This window comes from Gadus macrocephalus, chromosome 8 (assembly GCF_031168955.1).
Source record: "Gadus macrocephalus chromosome 8, ASM3116895v1".
In the NCBI taxonomy this organism is placed as follows: domain Eukaryota; kingdom Metazoa; phylum Chordata; class Actinopteri; order Gadiformes; family Gadidae; genus Gadus; species Gadus macrocephalus.
In genome coordinates, this window is record NC_082389.1 from 6960229 (window position 1) to 6973688 (window position 13460).

Here is a 13460-nt window from a genome sequence, read left to right on the forward strand (position 1 = left end):
CAACTACATGGGAGACCTGCTCTGTTCGCACCTGGCACGGCAGGTGCCAGAATTAGCGAATTCATGTTTGAAGTGCACTGCTGTTGAAGTAAATCCCACAAACCCCTCAGTTCCACAAGATTTAAGCAAGGTAACTGAAAATATAAAAGAAGAAAAACGGATTTAGGGTTTTACTTGGGTCCCACTTGTAATTTCGGTTTGCAGAATTTGGTATTGATGAATGGGATTCCTAGTAGGTAAGATTGATCGACACTTGAGTGGTGCTCCTTTCTGGCACAGAGGGTAATCACTGAAAATTGTAGAGCTAGCTGTTTATAATGGCCCCCGATTCTCTGCTCCTTGTCCCTCTGTCTATCGCTCTTTCTCTCTTTTCCTCTGTCTCTTGTTCTCTCTCTTTCTTTCCCTCTCTCTGTGTTTCTAGCTGTCAGGCTCTCTGCCCCTCCCTCTCTCTCTGTGACCCTAGATTTCTCTCTCTCTCTCTCTCTCTCTCTCTCTCTCTCTCTCTCTCTCTCTCTCGCTCTCTCTCTCTCTCGCTCTCTCTCTCTCTGGCTATATGCCCTTTCTCCCTGTGTCCCTAGCTCTCCCTCTCTTTCTCTCTCTCTCTCTCTCTCTCTCTCTCTCTCTCTCTCTCTCTCTCTCTCTCTCTGGCTACATGATCTTTCTCCCTGTGTCCCTAGCTCTCGCTCTCTCTCTCTCTCTCTCTCTCTCTCTCTCTCTCTCTCTCTCTCTCTCTCTCTCTCTCTCTGGCTATATGTCCTTCCCTCCCAGTGTCCCTCGCTCTCTCTCTCTGCTGGGGGGTTGGCTGAGTTCCTGTGCGGAGGAGCACGCAGGTGATTGACAGCTCCATATGTGTCTGTGTAATTACTGCGGGGCTAATTGACATGGAGGAACACCGGGACTTTGTCATTACTGGCTCACCAGTGCAGCCTCTCCTCTCCTCTCCTCTGCTCGCAGATGGAGAGAGAGATGGCTGCTTCTCTTCAGGGGAGAGAGGGGGGGGGGGGGGAGGTATGGAAGGAAGGAAGAAAGGAAGAAAGAAGGATGGAAAGGTTAGGAGTGCAGAGAGATGGAGATGGCCATCTTCTTGGTGGGGGGCATGGGGCTGGAGAACGCAGAGAGGGAAGGAAGGAAAGAAGGAAGAGTTGTTAGTAGAGGGAAGTGCTGGGTCCAGAGAGAGAGAGGGCGAGAGAGAGAGAGAGAGAGAGAGAGAGAGAGAGAGAGAGAGAGAGAGAGAGAGAGAGAGAGAGAGAGAGAGAGAGAGTGTGAGTGTGTGTTAATGTGACCGGTGCTGGAGTGATGAGTGCGTTCACGCAGGTTGCAAATAAACAACTGGGACCTTACCGCACATCTGTCCTCACGTCTGCACCCTCACTGCTCCCCCCTCCCCCCCACCATTGTGTGTTCTGAGAAAAGACATTGCTCAAACGCGCCTCTCTCGCAAATCACTGCTCTTGCTGAAGGGAATGTCACAAAGTGTCTGCAAGTGCATTTTTCCCGCCACTGCAAATACATAATGAATCCAATCCCAATGTGCCCAAATCCCAAACACACACTTATCAGCATGGCATGACGTGTGTTGTGATACGTGTTTTTTCCTTCTAAAAGGCAAGAAGGATATATTGTTTGCATAAACACTGCCTTGCAAGAACGTTCCATCAGAACGAGAGACACCGGGAACAAGGACGTGACGAGGAGGAACCTTCCGCCAAGCAGCAAGTGGCGTGGCCCGCGCTCTTAATGTGAAATCCTGCGCTGATGTATGGCCCCTCCCCTGCCACCCTGTAGAAGAATCAAACCACTTAGAAGAGTGGTCTGCCATCTGATCCGAGGCGAGGCCGTCAACCGTAAACACTCCACCATGGCTAGTCCAGTTGGCAAGGGTTTGCGCGGACACACACACACACACACACACACACACACACACACACACACACACACACACACACACACCTAAACCAAATAGTGTTTGTTTGTGTTTAGTGCAGTGCCACACTACAGTTTGAGCGTTAATGATTCTTCAGCCCCTGGTTCCCTGCTGTTCTGAGATCAAAGGTGTTGTGTGTGCAGTCGGGCGACACAGAACATCCTGCTTTTGCTATGCTTGGTGCCCGTCCACAACGCTCACAAAGCTCACAGTGCAGCGCGGCACACGGACTGGACGGAGATTCTGCCTGCCAAGTCCTTGGTGACCTCCCAAGAGCAATCTAAATCCCACGGGAAGCCGCGAACATGCTTAAATTAATACATGTTGGCTTGTGTGAAGCACATGTGCTGTGGGTATAAATATAATTAAGAAATAAACAATGACACAGTGTCGCAGCCATTCAGGTCACTGATTAATGTCATGGTAACGGGCGGGGATTACGATAAACTCATTTGGATCGTCGTGTTACGAGCTAATGGGTGTTTCTTCTGCCAGTGTTGTGGTTAACACTGAACCCTTGTCTCGCACACTGTACTCACAGCTTAGCATAGTAATATGCTCTGCACTAAATTAACTGGGAATTGGAGAACAAGCATTCTTGGAGGGAGCTAGTCCACACTGCTAGCTGGTCTTATGATGGGCTTCGATCTGACAGTCGTGATGGCTTTTGGTAGACGCTGAATTGATGGACCTCCCTGAAAGTAAACCCTCTTTACTTTATGATTCGTACATCGTTTTATTCTAAACACCAGGTTGAAGATGTAACACCATCACATGCCCCAACCCCCTCCCTCCGCTCTCCTCTCCATCTCAGTCAACCATATACAATATATTTTAAAATAAGACCTGAATGAAGTCGATGGATCGATGGACTAGGAGATGAATGGAGGGGAAAAAGCAATACAAGGAAGGAAGGAGGAGGACAGATATTGTCATGCTAAGGGACCACCGGTGGAAAACTAGCTCTTTGGTTAATGTCAGTAATCAGAGAGCAAGTGTTCCGCGGATTGGCTGTGTTTCAAGAGCAGCCCATTAGAAATCATTACCCCCGTGTCCATCTCTTTCCCCTCGACCGATGGCGGCCATTTGTCAGTCACCAATGCTATCGGACTCTTTATTGGAAGGGATTCAGCTGCGTGGTGGGGGCTGGATGGATGTACTAATGATATTCGCTTTTCAGTTGGCTCTCGTCACTATGAGTAAACCCAAACACACCGCGGGATTGAAGGGATAAGGGTATAGAGACACACAATATATATCGTGGGATTCCGATTAAACAAAGGTCAGAAATAGAACGCCGATTGACTTAATCGAAGGTCGCTGAGGCCCCACAAAGTCAAGCAAACATGCCGAGGTTGCTGGGCATCAATGGGGCTTAGCCTGCTTCGTCCCGGGGATCCACCGGTACCATTCAAAGCTCAAAACATGGAGATCTTAGGAGAACAACCATGCTGCAATGTTTTCCTCCGAGAGGGATTGATGAGAGTGGTTGAGCAGAGGGAAAGACGAGCCAAAAGAGAGAGTGAAAGAGAGAGAGAGAGAGACAGAGGGAACACAAGACTTCTAAGAAATGGCCCTGTGCTTCTCGTGTTAGTTGTTTTGTGGCCTTAGTGGTTGCACGTGGGCTCAGCCAATCACAGGCTGGTTTGACACCGAGACCCAACTAAATCATTTGGTTATGTGTCATTTTTGTTCTTAAGCAACAGTCCGTCCGTCTGTATCCACCTTTGTATGTTGTGCGTTCATTGTGAGAGTCTTACGTTTATTACAGTTGTCTTCCCTCATCTTTTCTCACTTCTCTCTCCTCCTCCTCCTTTTCCCTTCCCCCCTCGCCTCATTGGCCTCTACCTGGTAATTAGACAGCCAATTGCCTGCTCAAAGAACCTCCACACCAGCCTAAATGCACTCTTTTGAGCGGACCTATTTTCTTATGTTTCCCTATTTTCTAGCTCTTGCCCCTGTCTCCACTTGACTGGAATCAGGTGCTTCTTTTCTCCTGCGGTGTAAACACCTGAGTCACCGCAATTCACACGCCACTTCTTCAATCACAACTTCTCAGCTCCTTCTTTCGCACCACTGCACAGGTCCTAAATACACATACACTCACATACACACACATGCACACACACACACACACACACACACACAAATACACACTCACATGCACACACACACCTCTGCTTGTGACGGTGTCAGGGATTTAAGGAGAAAAAGCTTACGGACACATGTGCCCACAAATAAACATTCACACACACACACACACACACACACACACACACACACACACACACACACACACACACACACACACACACACACACACACACACACACACACCTCTATTTGTGACTGCGTAAGGGATTTAAGGAGAAAGGCTTGCGGATATACCTGCCCAAACACACACTCACTCACACACACACACACACGCACACACACACACACAAACACACACCACACACACACACACACACACACACACACACACACCACACACACACACACACACACACACACACACACACACACACACACACACACACACAGAAAAACACATATACTCACACTCACATGCACACACCTTTCCCATGATCAAACATGTAATACATTCGGGTGGAATTGACAAAGTCAGACAGGCTGCTCAGTCAAGATATGTTGTCACGGTGTTTCGTCTGCCGATTATTTGGACAGTACGTGATTGTCAGACAAGTGCCTTTGTGACTTATTTCTCTCTTCTTTCTGGCATACTTAGCGCAGACTCCGGGAAATACGAACGAGAGCGATGATGATGTATCGGGTCTCGGATACTTTGTTGTTGTTTACCCTTCCCTCCTTCCTACATCGGGGTATTCTTGCATAGCAGGCATCACCCTGACTGCAACATTAAGGCCCAATCCCATTTCTACCCCTTCCCCTTACCCCTCCCCCTTTTTTTGAAGGGGTAAGGGGAAGGGGTAAGGGGGAGGGGTAAGGGGAAGGGGTAAGGGGTAGAAATGGGATTGGGCCTAATTGTCTTTTGTAGATGGATGCCATTGATCTCTTAACAGTTTATCTCCAGCTCCCAACTGTAGAGCAGGGCCACTAGCGTAAACACCACGACAACCCCCCCCCCCCTGTACCGTCCCCCTCGTCCCACCCACCCCGTCGCCCCCCCCAGAAAGATAATACAGTCGATTTATGGAGAGAATTGGCCCTCTAATCTATCCGTCTATCTCGTCCAAGTTCCATCGCGCCATGTGTTTGTCTCTATCCATCCCTGCCACCTCCCTCCTGGCTGCTGCTGCTGGTTGAGGTTCATCCAGGAGGTAATGACCTGCGGCATCCTGACAGAGGCACACTGAATACGTGTGTGTGTGTGTGTGTGTGTGTGTGTGTGTGTGTGTGTGTGTGTGTGTGTGTGTGTGTGTGTGTGTGTGTGTGTGTGTGTGTGTGTGTGTGTGTGTGTGTGTGTGTGCGTGTGTGTGTGTGTGTGTGTCTGTGTGTGTGTGTGTTTGTGTGTGTGTGCAACACCCGTGTGGGTGCGACGCGTGTGGTTTTGCATGGATCATTAGCTCCATGCGAAGCGCATGGAGCCTTCACTTTGGTTTGCATTGAAAATAAGTGCATGTGGCGTTTTTGCTTTGTGTTTTGTGATTTGGCCATCCCCTCCAGTGGGGGGGGGGGAGGGCTGCGGGGATAAGACTATCTGTCCTCCTTTCTCCGGAGCCCGGCCTGGCCATTTTGGTCCCGCTGGGAGTGATAGACTTCAACTGTATTTCCATATCTACCGTAGCACAGGGCCGATGCCATCATAAGCTATGTGGCGGGCTTCGGCCGCCCATCTTTCAGGTGGCTTTCTGTTTCCGAGGCAGGAGAGGAAAATGGCAAAATCCATTACTTCCACATGAGGGGAGCGCAAAGAATTATAATCTTCAATAACAAATTATAGTTTGCTGAGGGACGGTTTGATACACATGAGAGTGCAAGCCGATAGAATAGCTACCAATTAACTTGCCTTCTTCAGCAAAGTTTGTCTTTTCACAGACATGACCATTAAAAATGTTTTTTGCTGTGCTGATGGACAAATTGGACGAGAAGCTTGATTGCAAAGCACCATGATCGCTATTGCGCCGCATGGATAGCTGCAATGGCAATGGCAGACACTGAAAGATTTGGTCTTGCAAATTAAATCCCACTGCTGTTTGTTACAAGGTGGAGTACTCTTTCATCCAAACATGATTGATGAACCTCCTTAGTGCGGCTTAGCTCCTGTCTGTGCATCTGTCATGTAAGATGTGTTGAAAATGTGTTGGAAATGCTGTGTGTACGTGTGTGTGCATGATGTTTGTGTTTGTTTGTGTGTGTGTGTGTGTGTGTGTGTGTGTGTGTGTGTGTGTGTGTGTGTGTGTGTGTGTGTGTGTGTGTGTGTGTCTGTGTGTATATATGCATGTGTGTGCACAGATGTGTGTGTGTGTGTGTGTGTGTTCTAGTGTGAGCAAATGTGTTTGTGTGTTTATGTGTGTGTGCGTTTGCTTGTGTGTGTGTGAGCGCTTGCAAAGGCCTGTTTTGTTGTTTGTCAAAGACATGGGCTCTTGTGTGATCAGAGTTTTCTGAATGAATGTCTTCATTTGTGGATACACTTCAGCTAAATGAATTGCCGTAATCACACCGAGAGGGCAGAATTTCCTGCTGTGACGCAGTTCCAAATCTCCGTCCTGATGTTTTTCGTAGCCTAAACAGCTGTCTTAAAAGCCAAAGCTGACCTGCTCTATTCTAAATAGAGGCAGAGGAGCAGGAGCTTGTGTTTATTCTATAACTGCCTGAGGTATGTTTTATATCCGTAATGTACAACTTTTGAGACAGACAGAGGCTAATTTATCCCTCCCTTGAATCCTGCTTTGTGATATGCACCGTACACCTTTCTGAGCCAATTGCTAGGCCATTGTGTATTTAGTTGTATGTTTTTTTGGGTGCCAAAAATACATGTATTTTGGGTTTGTTATGTCAAACAAAATTGTCAGTAAAGCGTACAATGAAAGTTAGATGTGTCCCTGTCCAATGGTAAAAGGCAGATTGAGGTTGCCTCGAGGGAAACAACTTCATGGTTTCCTGTAGTTGATTAGCAGTGAGCAGGTCGAGGTATACAATCCGACTCGTGGTCCAGCATTGAGTGCAGGAAGCTTTGCGACGTGATGCCTATTAGCGACTCCTTGTGCACCAGTGCAGTCTCAACGACTAGTCTTAGCAAAGGTAGAAACGGTAGGATTATAAAGAGGGAAAAGAAAGAAAAAAAAAGAAAAACTGAAGGGTCGATAGGAATTTAGGCTCCTCTGGCAGAACCTGTAGAGAAAACACACAAAGAAAACCTTTTACCGTGTACAATACAGAGAAGGGTGGGGGTTGGAAGGGGAAGGGAGACCTCCTTTGGCGTCATGCATATGCTAGGTCCACGCCAAGCATCACATTAACGCTGCTTAACTGAGCCTTTAATAGAGTGTGACCCACCGGTGAGACGCGGCAACGCTGCAGGATGAACTATATTCCAAATTAGCTTTTTTCGTGGATCTCCACTGGCACATTTGGCCATTCGGTTGTTACAATAACAACAGCTCCATGACAGCTCCATACACTCTTGAAGCTTCATTTTTGCATTTTAATGCTTTTTATCATAGAGTGAGATAGAGAAGAAGGTATGTGAGATAGAGGGGAGGACATGCAGCAATTTACCACGGTTTTAATCGGCAATGTGTACGTTGATTGAACGGACACAGTGCCCTCCAAAAGCTGTGAAACCCCTTCCAATTCGGGACTCTGAAACAGGGGACGAGGTCCAGGTGTTAGAGGACAGCGCTGAGTGCGCGGGGCGGGCGGGGCGGGGGACCAAACAGGAATGTTGTGTTTCACTTAAAGTCGGTTGAAATCCAGCAGTCAATTGTTTCTTCCGGCACTGCTAGACGAGAGCAGTAGGTGGGCATTTTGGAGGGTTTCGCGGACTGTGTGGACGTCCTCACGTCCTCCATGACATGAAAATCGGCACGTCAGACTCTGGGATGACCGCCAAATTGACTGAGTGGCGAGAAACTGAAGCCAATCGAAGGAGTTGCGTTTACCACACTTTACCACACAAACAATGGGCGCCTGGATTCCATTGGAGTCCATTTCTGGTCACGGACAGTGATAGATGCAAATTCATTAAGATCTAACTCATTCATTTTGAAGTATTTAAATCTTCCTATTGTTCTGACTCACTCTTCATCACTTTTGTGGATTAATGTATGCTTTAAATAATCACAAATCAATATTGATTTACATTTAAAAGCAGGGGCACTTTCATTTTATGCGTCAAAAGTTGTCTCGCTGGTTATGAAAGCCGAAAATGCAAGGTTATTTATGTCTGTCTTTGCATGTGTGTCTGTGTGTGTGTGTGTGTGTGTGTGTGTGTGTGTGTGTGTGTGTGTGTGTGTGTGTGTGTGTGTGTGTGTGTGTGTGTGTGGTTGATGTTCAGTGGACCACCCTGTCCTCTATCTAGGGAGTGAAGGACAATGTTGACCTCGCTTGCCACGGTGCACCACTCTGCACATTTCCATTGATCAAACACCACACTGAGTGAGAGAGAGAGACATCCAAACAGAAGGCTGATTCCCCTTTATATCCCATCTCTCTGTCTTTCTCTCACAGTTATCATGATAGGAAATCCTAGTATAACGTACATAACAGGTACATGGCAATGGCAGGTTGATTACGACCTTGTATACGCTGTCATGTATGATAGACACTGTAATAACAGTGTACACATTTTTTGTACATGTTTGTGAGTTACATGTGCACACACTTAAAGCTGCAGGTCTTGTGATCGGAGATAATAGAAGGGGCAGACTAGATAGGGCTGTCAGGACATGGGGAATATTACCATAATAACCTCTAATAGACTCTGAGCTTTGACCACAAGACAGTATAACGCCATTATGTCCAGTCTCAGTCTGAAACCTAATCTCATTTCATCTTACTATTGAAAAACGAGTTAGCTTGTCAGACCTTCTTGTCTTTTGCTGCGTATTCGTGCTTCCCCTTTGTGTGTGGTTGTGCGTGTGTGTGTGTGTGTGTGTGTGTGTGTGTGTGTGTGGGAGTCACCTTCTCGCCCAAAACACCTTCCTCCATAGTAAACCACATTAGGGCTCTCCCTTTTAAGCCTCTCCCGCACTTCATGGTGATAGAGCCAGCCTCTCACCCCAGCTGGAGCTGGGGTGAGAGGCTGGCTCTATCACCGTTTCCTAAGATGCAAAGGCCACACAACAGATACACCACTACATAAAAGACATACACAGGCATACAAGCAGATCAAAAAAGGGCTCGTTCATTCATTCATTCGTTCCTTATACATGAATGTCAATTTGCACACAATACATTTCATATTTTTGTACTTTCGCTCTCTGACTTTTATTTGACTGTGCTAAATCGATGAGTCAATTTCAGTTCTGTTTTTCTGTACTGGCGACAGCGGGAGACATCATCTCGCTACATCTTGATTGCCTCCGTGCGGGATAAACGTCTGTAAATGCTTGAAAATGGGGCTTTTCCGTGCCCCTGTGTAGCTGTCGCAGCGGCTAGAAGAAATCCATATCCAAATTGAGGTCGGCACAGTAAAAGCCTGCTGATGGCTGCTAGCATGGGGCTAGCTAAGCAGTGTTGGAAAGCCTCCTAAAAAATGATGTCTCGCTGTGAGGCTGAAGTGGGTCTGGGTTACCTAATGGCAGGCTTGGTAGTGATGCTGCCACGGTAATGTGTGGATGCTTTAGGGGGATTTGCAGTGGGTGTCATGTTTTTGCTTTTTTTCCGTTGTTGTGGTTGTTTTATTTGTCACGGTTAGCTTTTATGTCGACACCGACAACAAACTACTATTGTTAGCCTGCTATGAAAGTAAGAGCTTTGTCCAAGGGCTTTGCCACTCTAGAGGTAGTTAAATATATAGTAGTTATGCTCAATATATCGGATCATATAAAGTAATGCTGGGCCTTAATTATTAAAACCATTTGTTCTAGCGTGCTTTTCTGGAAAATGAATCCCATGCCTGGAATGTCCTGGAACTTTGTGTATTTTCCATGCATTCTTTTGCAGTTCTACAAACTGGGCAGTACAGAAAACAGGCTTAATCTGCTGAGCTTTTTAAAATGTAGTACTTGTCTTCAAAACAGAAAGATAACAGCGTCTTGTCTTTCTCCATCACCTTGCATTGTCTGGCTGCTGCCCAAACGCAGGCTAGCCGAGACACATAAAGCACTAAAGTTACACCTAACCGCACTCCATGGATCACCATGGGGGTGCGTCGTGACTACTCTGGGCTGTTGGTAGCGGGGCCTAAGGGACTGCCTGTGCACTTCTATCCCCCCCCCCCCAGGGGCACTGGCTGGCGGAGTGGGGTTGTGTGGATGTGTGTGTTTTTTTGTGTTGGGGTGGGTTGAGTAGCAGCTGACCTTAAAGAGAATACACTAACTCTGGACAAAACTCTCCCCATCCAGGAGATGTCTCCCCCATTCAGCCTCACTGAAAAGATAGAAGGAGGTTGCTTTGAGGCTTCAAAATTACCTCCCTGTTCCATCCTGGGACTAACGGGCATCCACCCTGTCTCGGTCTCGCTCGCATAGCTTCTCTCTCTCTCTCTCTCTCTCTCTCTCTCTCTCTCTCTCTCTCTCTCTCTCTCTCTCTCTCTCTCTCTCTCTCTCTCTCTCTGTCTCTCTCTCATATTTTATTTCTCTCTCTGCCTGTCTGTCTCTCTCACTCTCTCTCTCTAGTTCTGTCTCTCTCTCATACTTTATTTATCTCTCCCTGTCTGTCTCTCTCTCATACTATATTTCTCTCTCTGTCCGTCTCTCTCATACTTTATTTCTCTCTCTGTCTCTTTCATACTTTATTTCTCTTTCTCTCTCTCATACATTATTTCTCTCTCTGTCTGTCTGTCTCTCATACTTTATTTCTCTTTGTCATTCTCTCTCCTACTTGATTTCTCTCTCTTTGTCTCTCTCATACTTTATTTCTCTCTCTCTGTCTGTCTCTCTCTCATACTTGATTTCTCTCTCCCTTTACGTAACTCTCGTTCCCCTCGTTCCCCTGTTTATCTTTATCCTATAGACCTGCTCTCATTCTGTGGGATGCATATTTTTAATCCGCTGGGGGGATTATGTAGGCAACAGGGTGGGTTTAGGGATTAGAGCACAACACATGGGAGAAATGTCCGAAACGGGATAGAGCTCACGTTTCACAGGATGACCAGTTGATCATGTGGACAAAAGTGTTTTGTGAAACTCTATTGCTTCCAATAGAATAATGTTTGTGTATTTGTATGTACTTAATATACACAGTATTGAGATGGCTGGTGTTTTAGTGTGTGCTTGAAGCAGCCGGTCTAAGGAGCCCATTAAAAATAAATGAATGTCCAAGAAGCAGTATTGATCAACGTCGATCATTATAAATAAATTAATAGGCTTAGGGAGAATTTAAAAGCCATCAAATGTTTATGTTAATGTGTGTCTTATTGGTGCACATTATCGTTAACATTATTTAGCAATAGACATTTAAAGAAACATCAATTGAAAGTACTAGGGGGATCATTTAGTAGTTGTTTAACAAAACAAATAGTCTTTTCTGCCAGCATACTCAAAAATAATTCAAGTCTAATAACAATAAAAAAATCTAGTTGGCAACTCCATAATTCATAAATGTGTACGTTCATAGTGTATAGTTGAGACTTTTTCTTGATATTGATTTTTTCCCCCACAGAACTTCTTTCTCCACTTCAACAGTAAGGCACTCTGACTTGAGTCTTGAGTCTTGACTCGACTGAATAACAACTATTTTCTCCAAGGAATCTAGCGCTGTCGCCACCGCTATCAGAACGGGCCGGCGTGTTTGAAAACGGATGGGAGACGCTGTTGCGTGGGGGTGTGAGGCGTGCCGGTGCGGTGCCGTGCGCCACCGGTTATGCTAATCAAACACAACCCAGGGAATAACAACAAGAGTACATTATTCAAATGCTGCCACACATTTGCCCAGCCTTTCCCTTTTCTGCTGCAGAGAAACTTCGGCTTGGCACGGTATTTTGAAAGGTGAAATAACGTTAGAGACAGCTTGTCCTGTCTCGTTCTTTGGATTAGTCAGTTGGCTGGGAGAAAAGAGAGGGGTTGTAGGACTGGTGGTGACTCAGGAAGTAGAGCGGGATGTCTGCCTGGGATAAGCTGCCCGTTTCTGTGCATGGTTGACCCCTTCATCAGTGGATGGATGTCTGTGTAAAAGGGAGGATGTGAGGGACCAGTTGTCCAGCAAAGGGAGTGGCCACAGGTTAGAGAACTGCTTCATCATTGCAGTCCACTACTATTTAGTATTCACTCATATTTACCACGCTTTACAACACTTTTATCCACTCATTGAGTGGTAGGCAGGGCTTCTCTTGCTCAATGTTAAAGAACCTTTGTCGACGTAGCCGCTAGATTGCCCTGCATGCTCTTGTCGTTCATGTCTTTGATGAGAAAGGTTCTCTTCACAAAGTTCTCTTCACACACGATGCTGCTTCCAACTCATGTATTTACGTGCCCAATTTAGGAACAGGGGATGAATGGATCACAATTTTTCTACTTCAGGGGTCCATTCGGGTTCAGTATATTGCTCCAAGGTCTGAGTTGGATGTGGGGAGAGTCTGATTCCTTCGATACCATGACCCTCCCTATATGCCCACATTCAACTTGACACCATTTCTTTTTTCAACATTTCAACAGGGTAAAGGAGCCCATTTACACTCTTCTTCATGGCATTTTTCAAAGTGCATAGATTTCAAATTGAAGGTAAACTGATGCCCAGGGGCACAAAGCACAGAAAAGCAATAGGGAATGTTGCTGTCATTACAAAATGCTCAACGGGGGAAACGTGACCTAGATGACTCTATTATGCTAATGTCCAGACACTCCGGTTTTATGGCTCGGCTCACTATAACTTGAGCACATTTCTTAAAGAGCTGCATGCTGGCTTCCCCTTTGGTAGAAATGGGCTGCATGCTGAATTGCATCACATTCGTATGCAGGGGGTCAGGTGTGACCTGAGCCTGAACCTTCTCTGGTTTGTTTGCTTCGCTAAGTGCCGGCCGACGCTAATATATCCCCCTGGGATCTGAAACTACAAGTAGGAAATAATAACAACAACAACGATAAAATAACAATGATAGTTATGAAACTGAACGTCAGCAGACCTCTATAAATAGGCCTGACAGCATCTAATTAATTTTATAGCCTAATTTATAAGAATATGCTTTTGGGCATTTTGAGCAAAAGATTAATACAACTAAATCACAAATTGATCAAAGATACAGAAAACGCATGACTTAAGCAGCAGACCAGTGAAGCAGACTCTTGTGAGGGAAGAGTATTGGATCTGTACTCTGCTGTGTGATTGGTTTCCTGCGATAGGGGGGGGAAGAGGGCTCTGTCCATGGCTGTGTGTTTCTGGAAGATTACAGACAACCTTCCATCAGGACTGGGAGGCTAAGTCCCCAACCAAAGATTGTTTTTCCAAGGCT

At 46.2% G+C, this 13460-nt stretch overlaps 1 protein-coding gene across 4 annotated transcripts in view; it reads left to right on the plus strand.

Annotated features, from left to right (window-relative positions):
• The window catches only part of LOC132462741 (dual specificity calcium/calmodulin-dependent 3',5'-cyclic nucleotide phosphodiesterase 1C-like), a 68106-nt gene that overhangs the window by 21187 nt on the left and 33459 nt on the right, over positions 1–13460 (plus strand). The window lies entirely within an intron of this gene.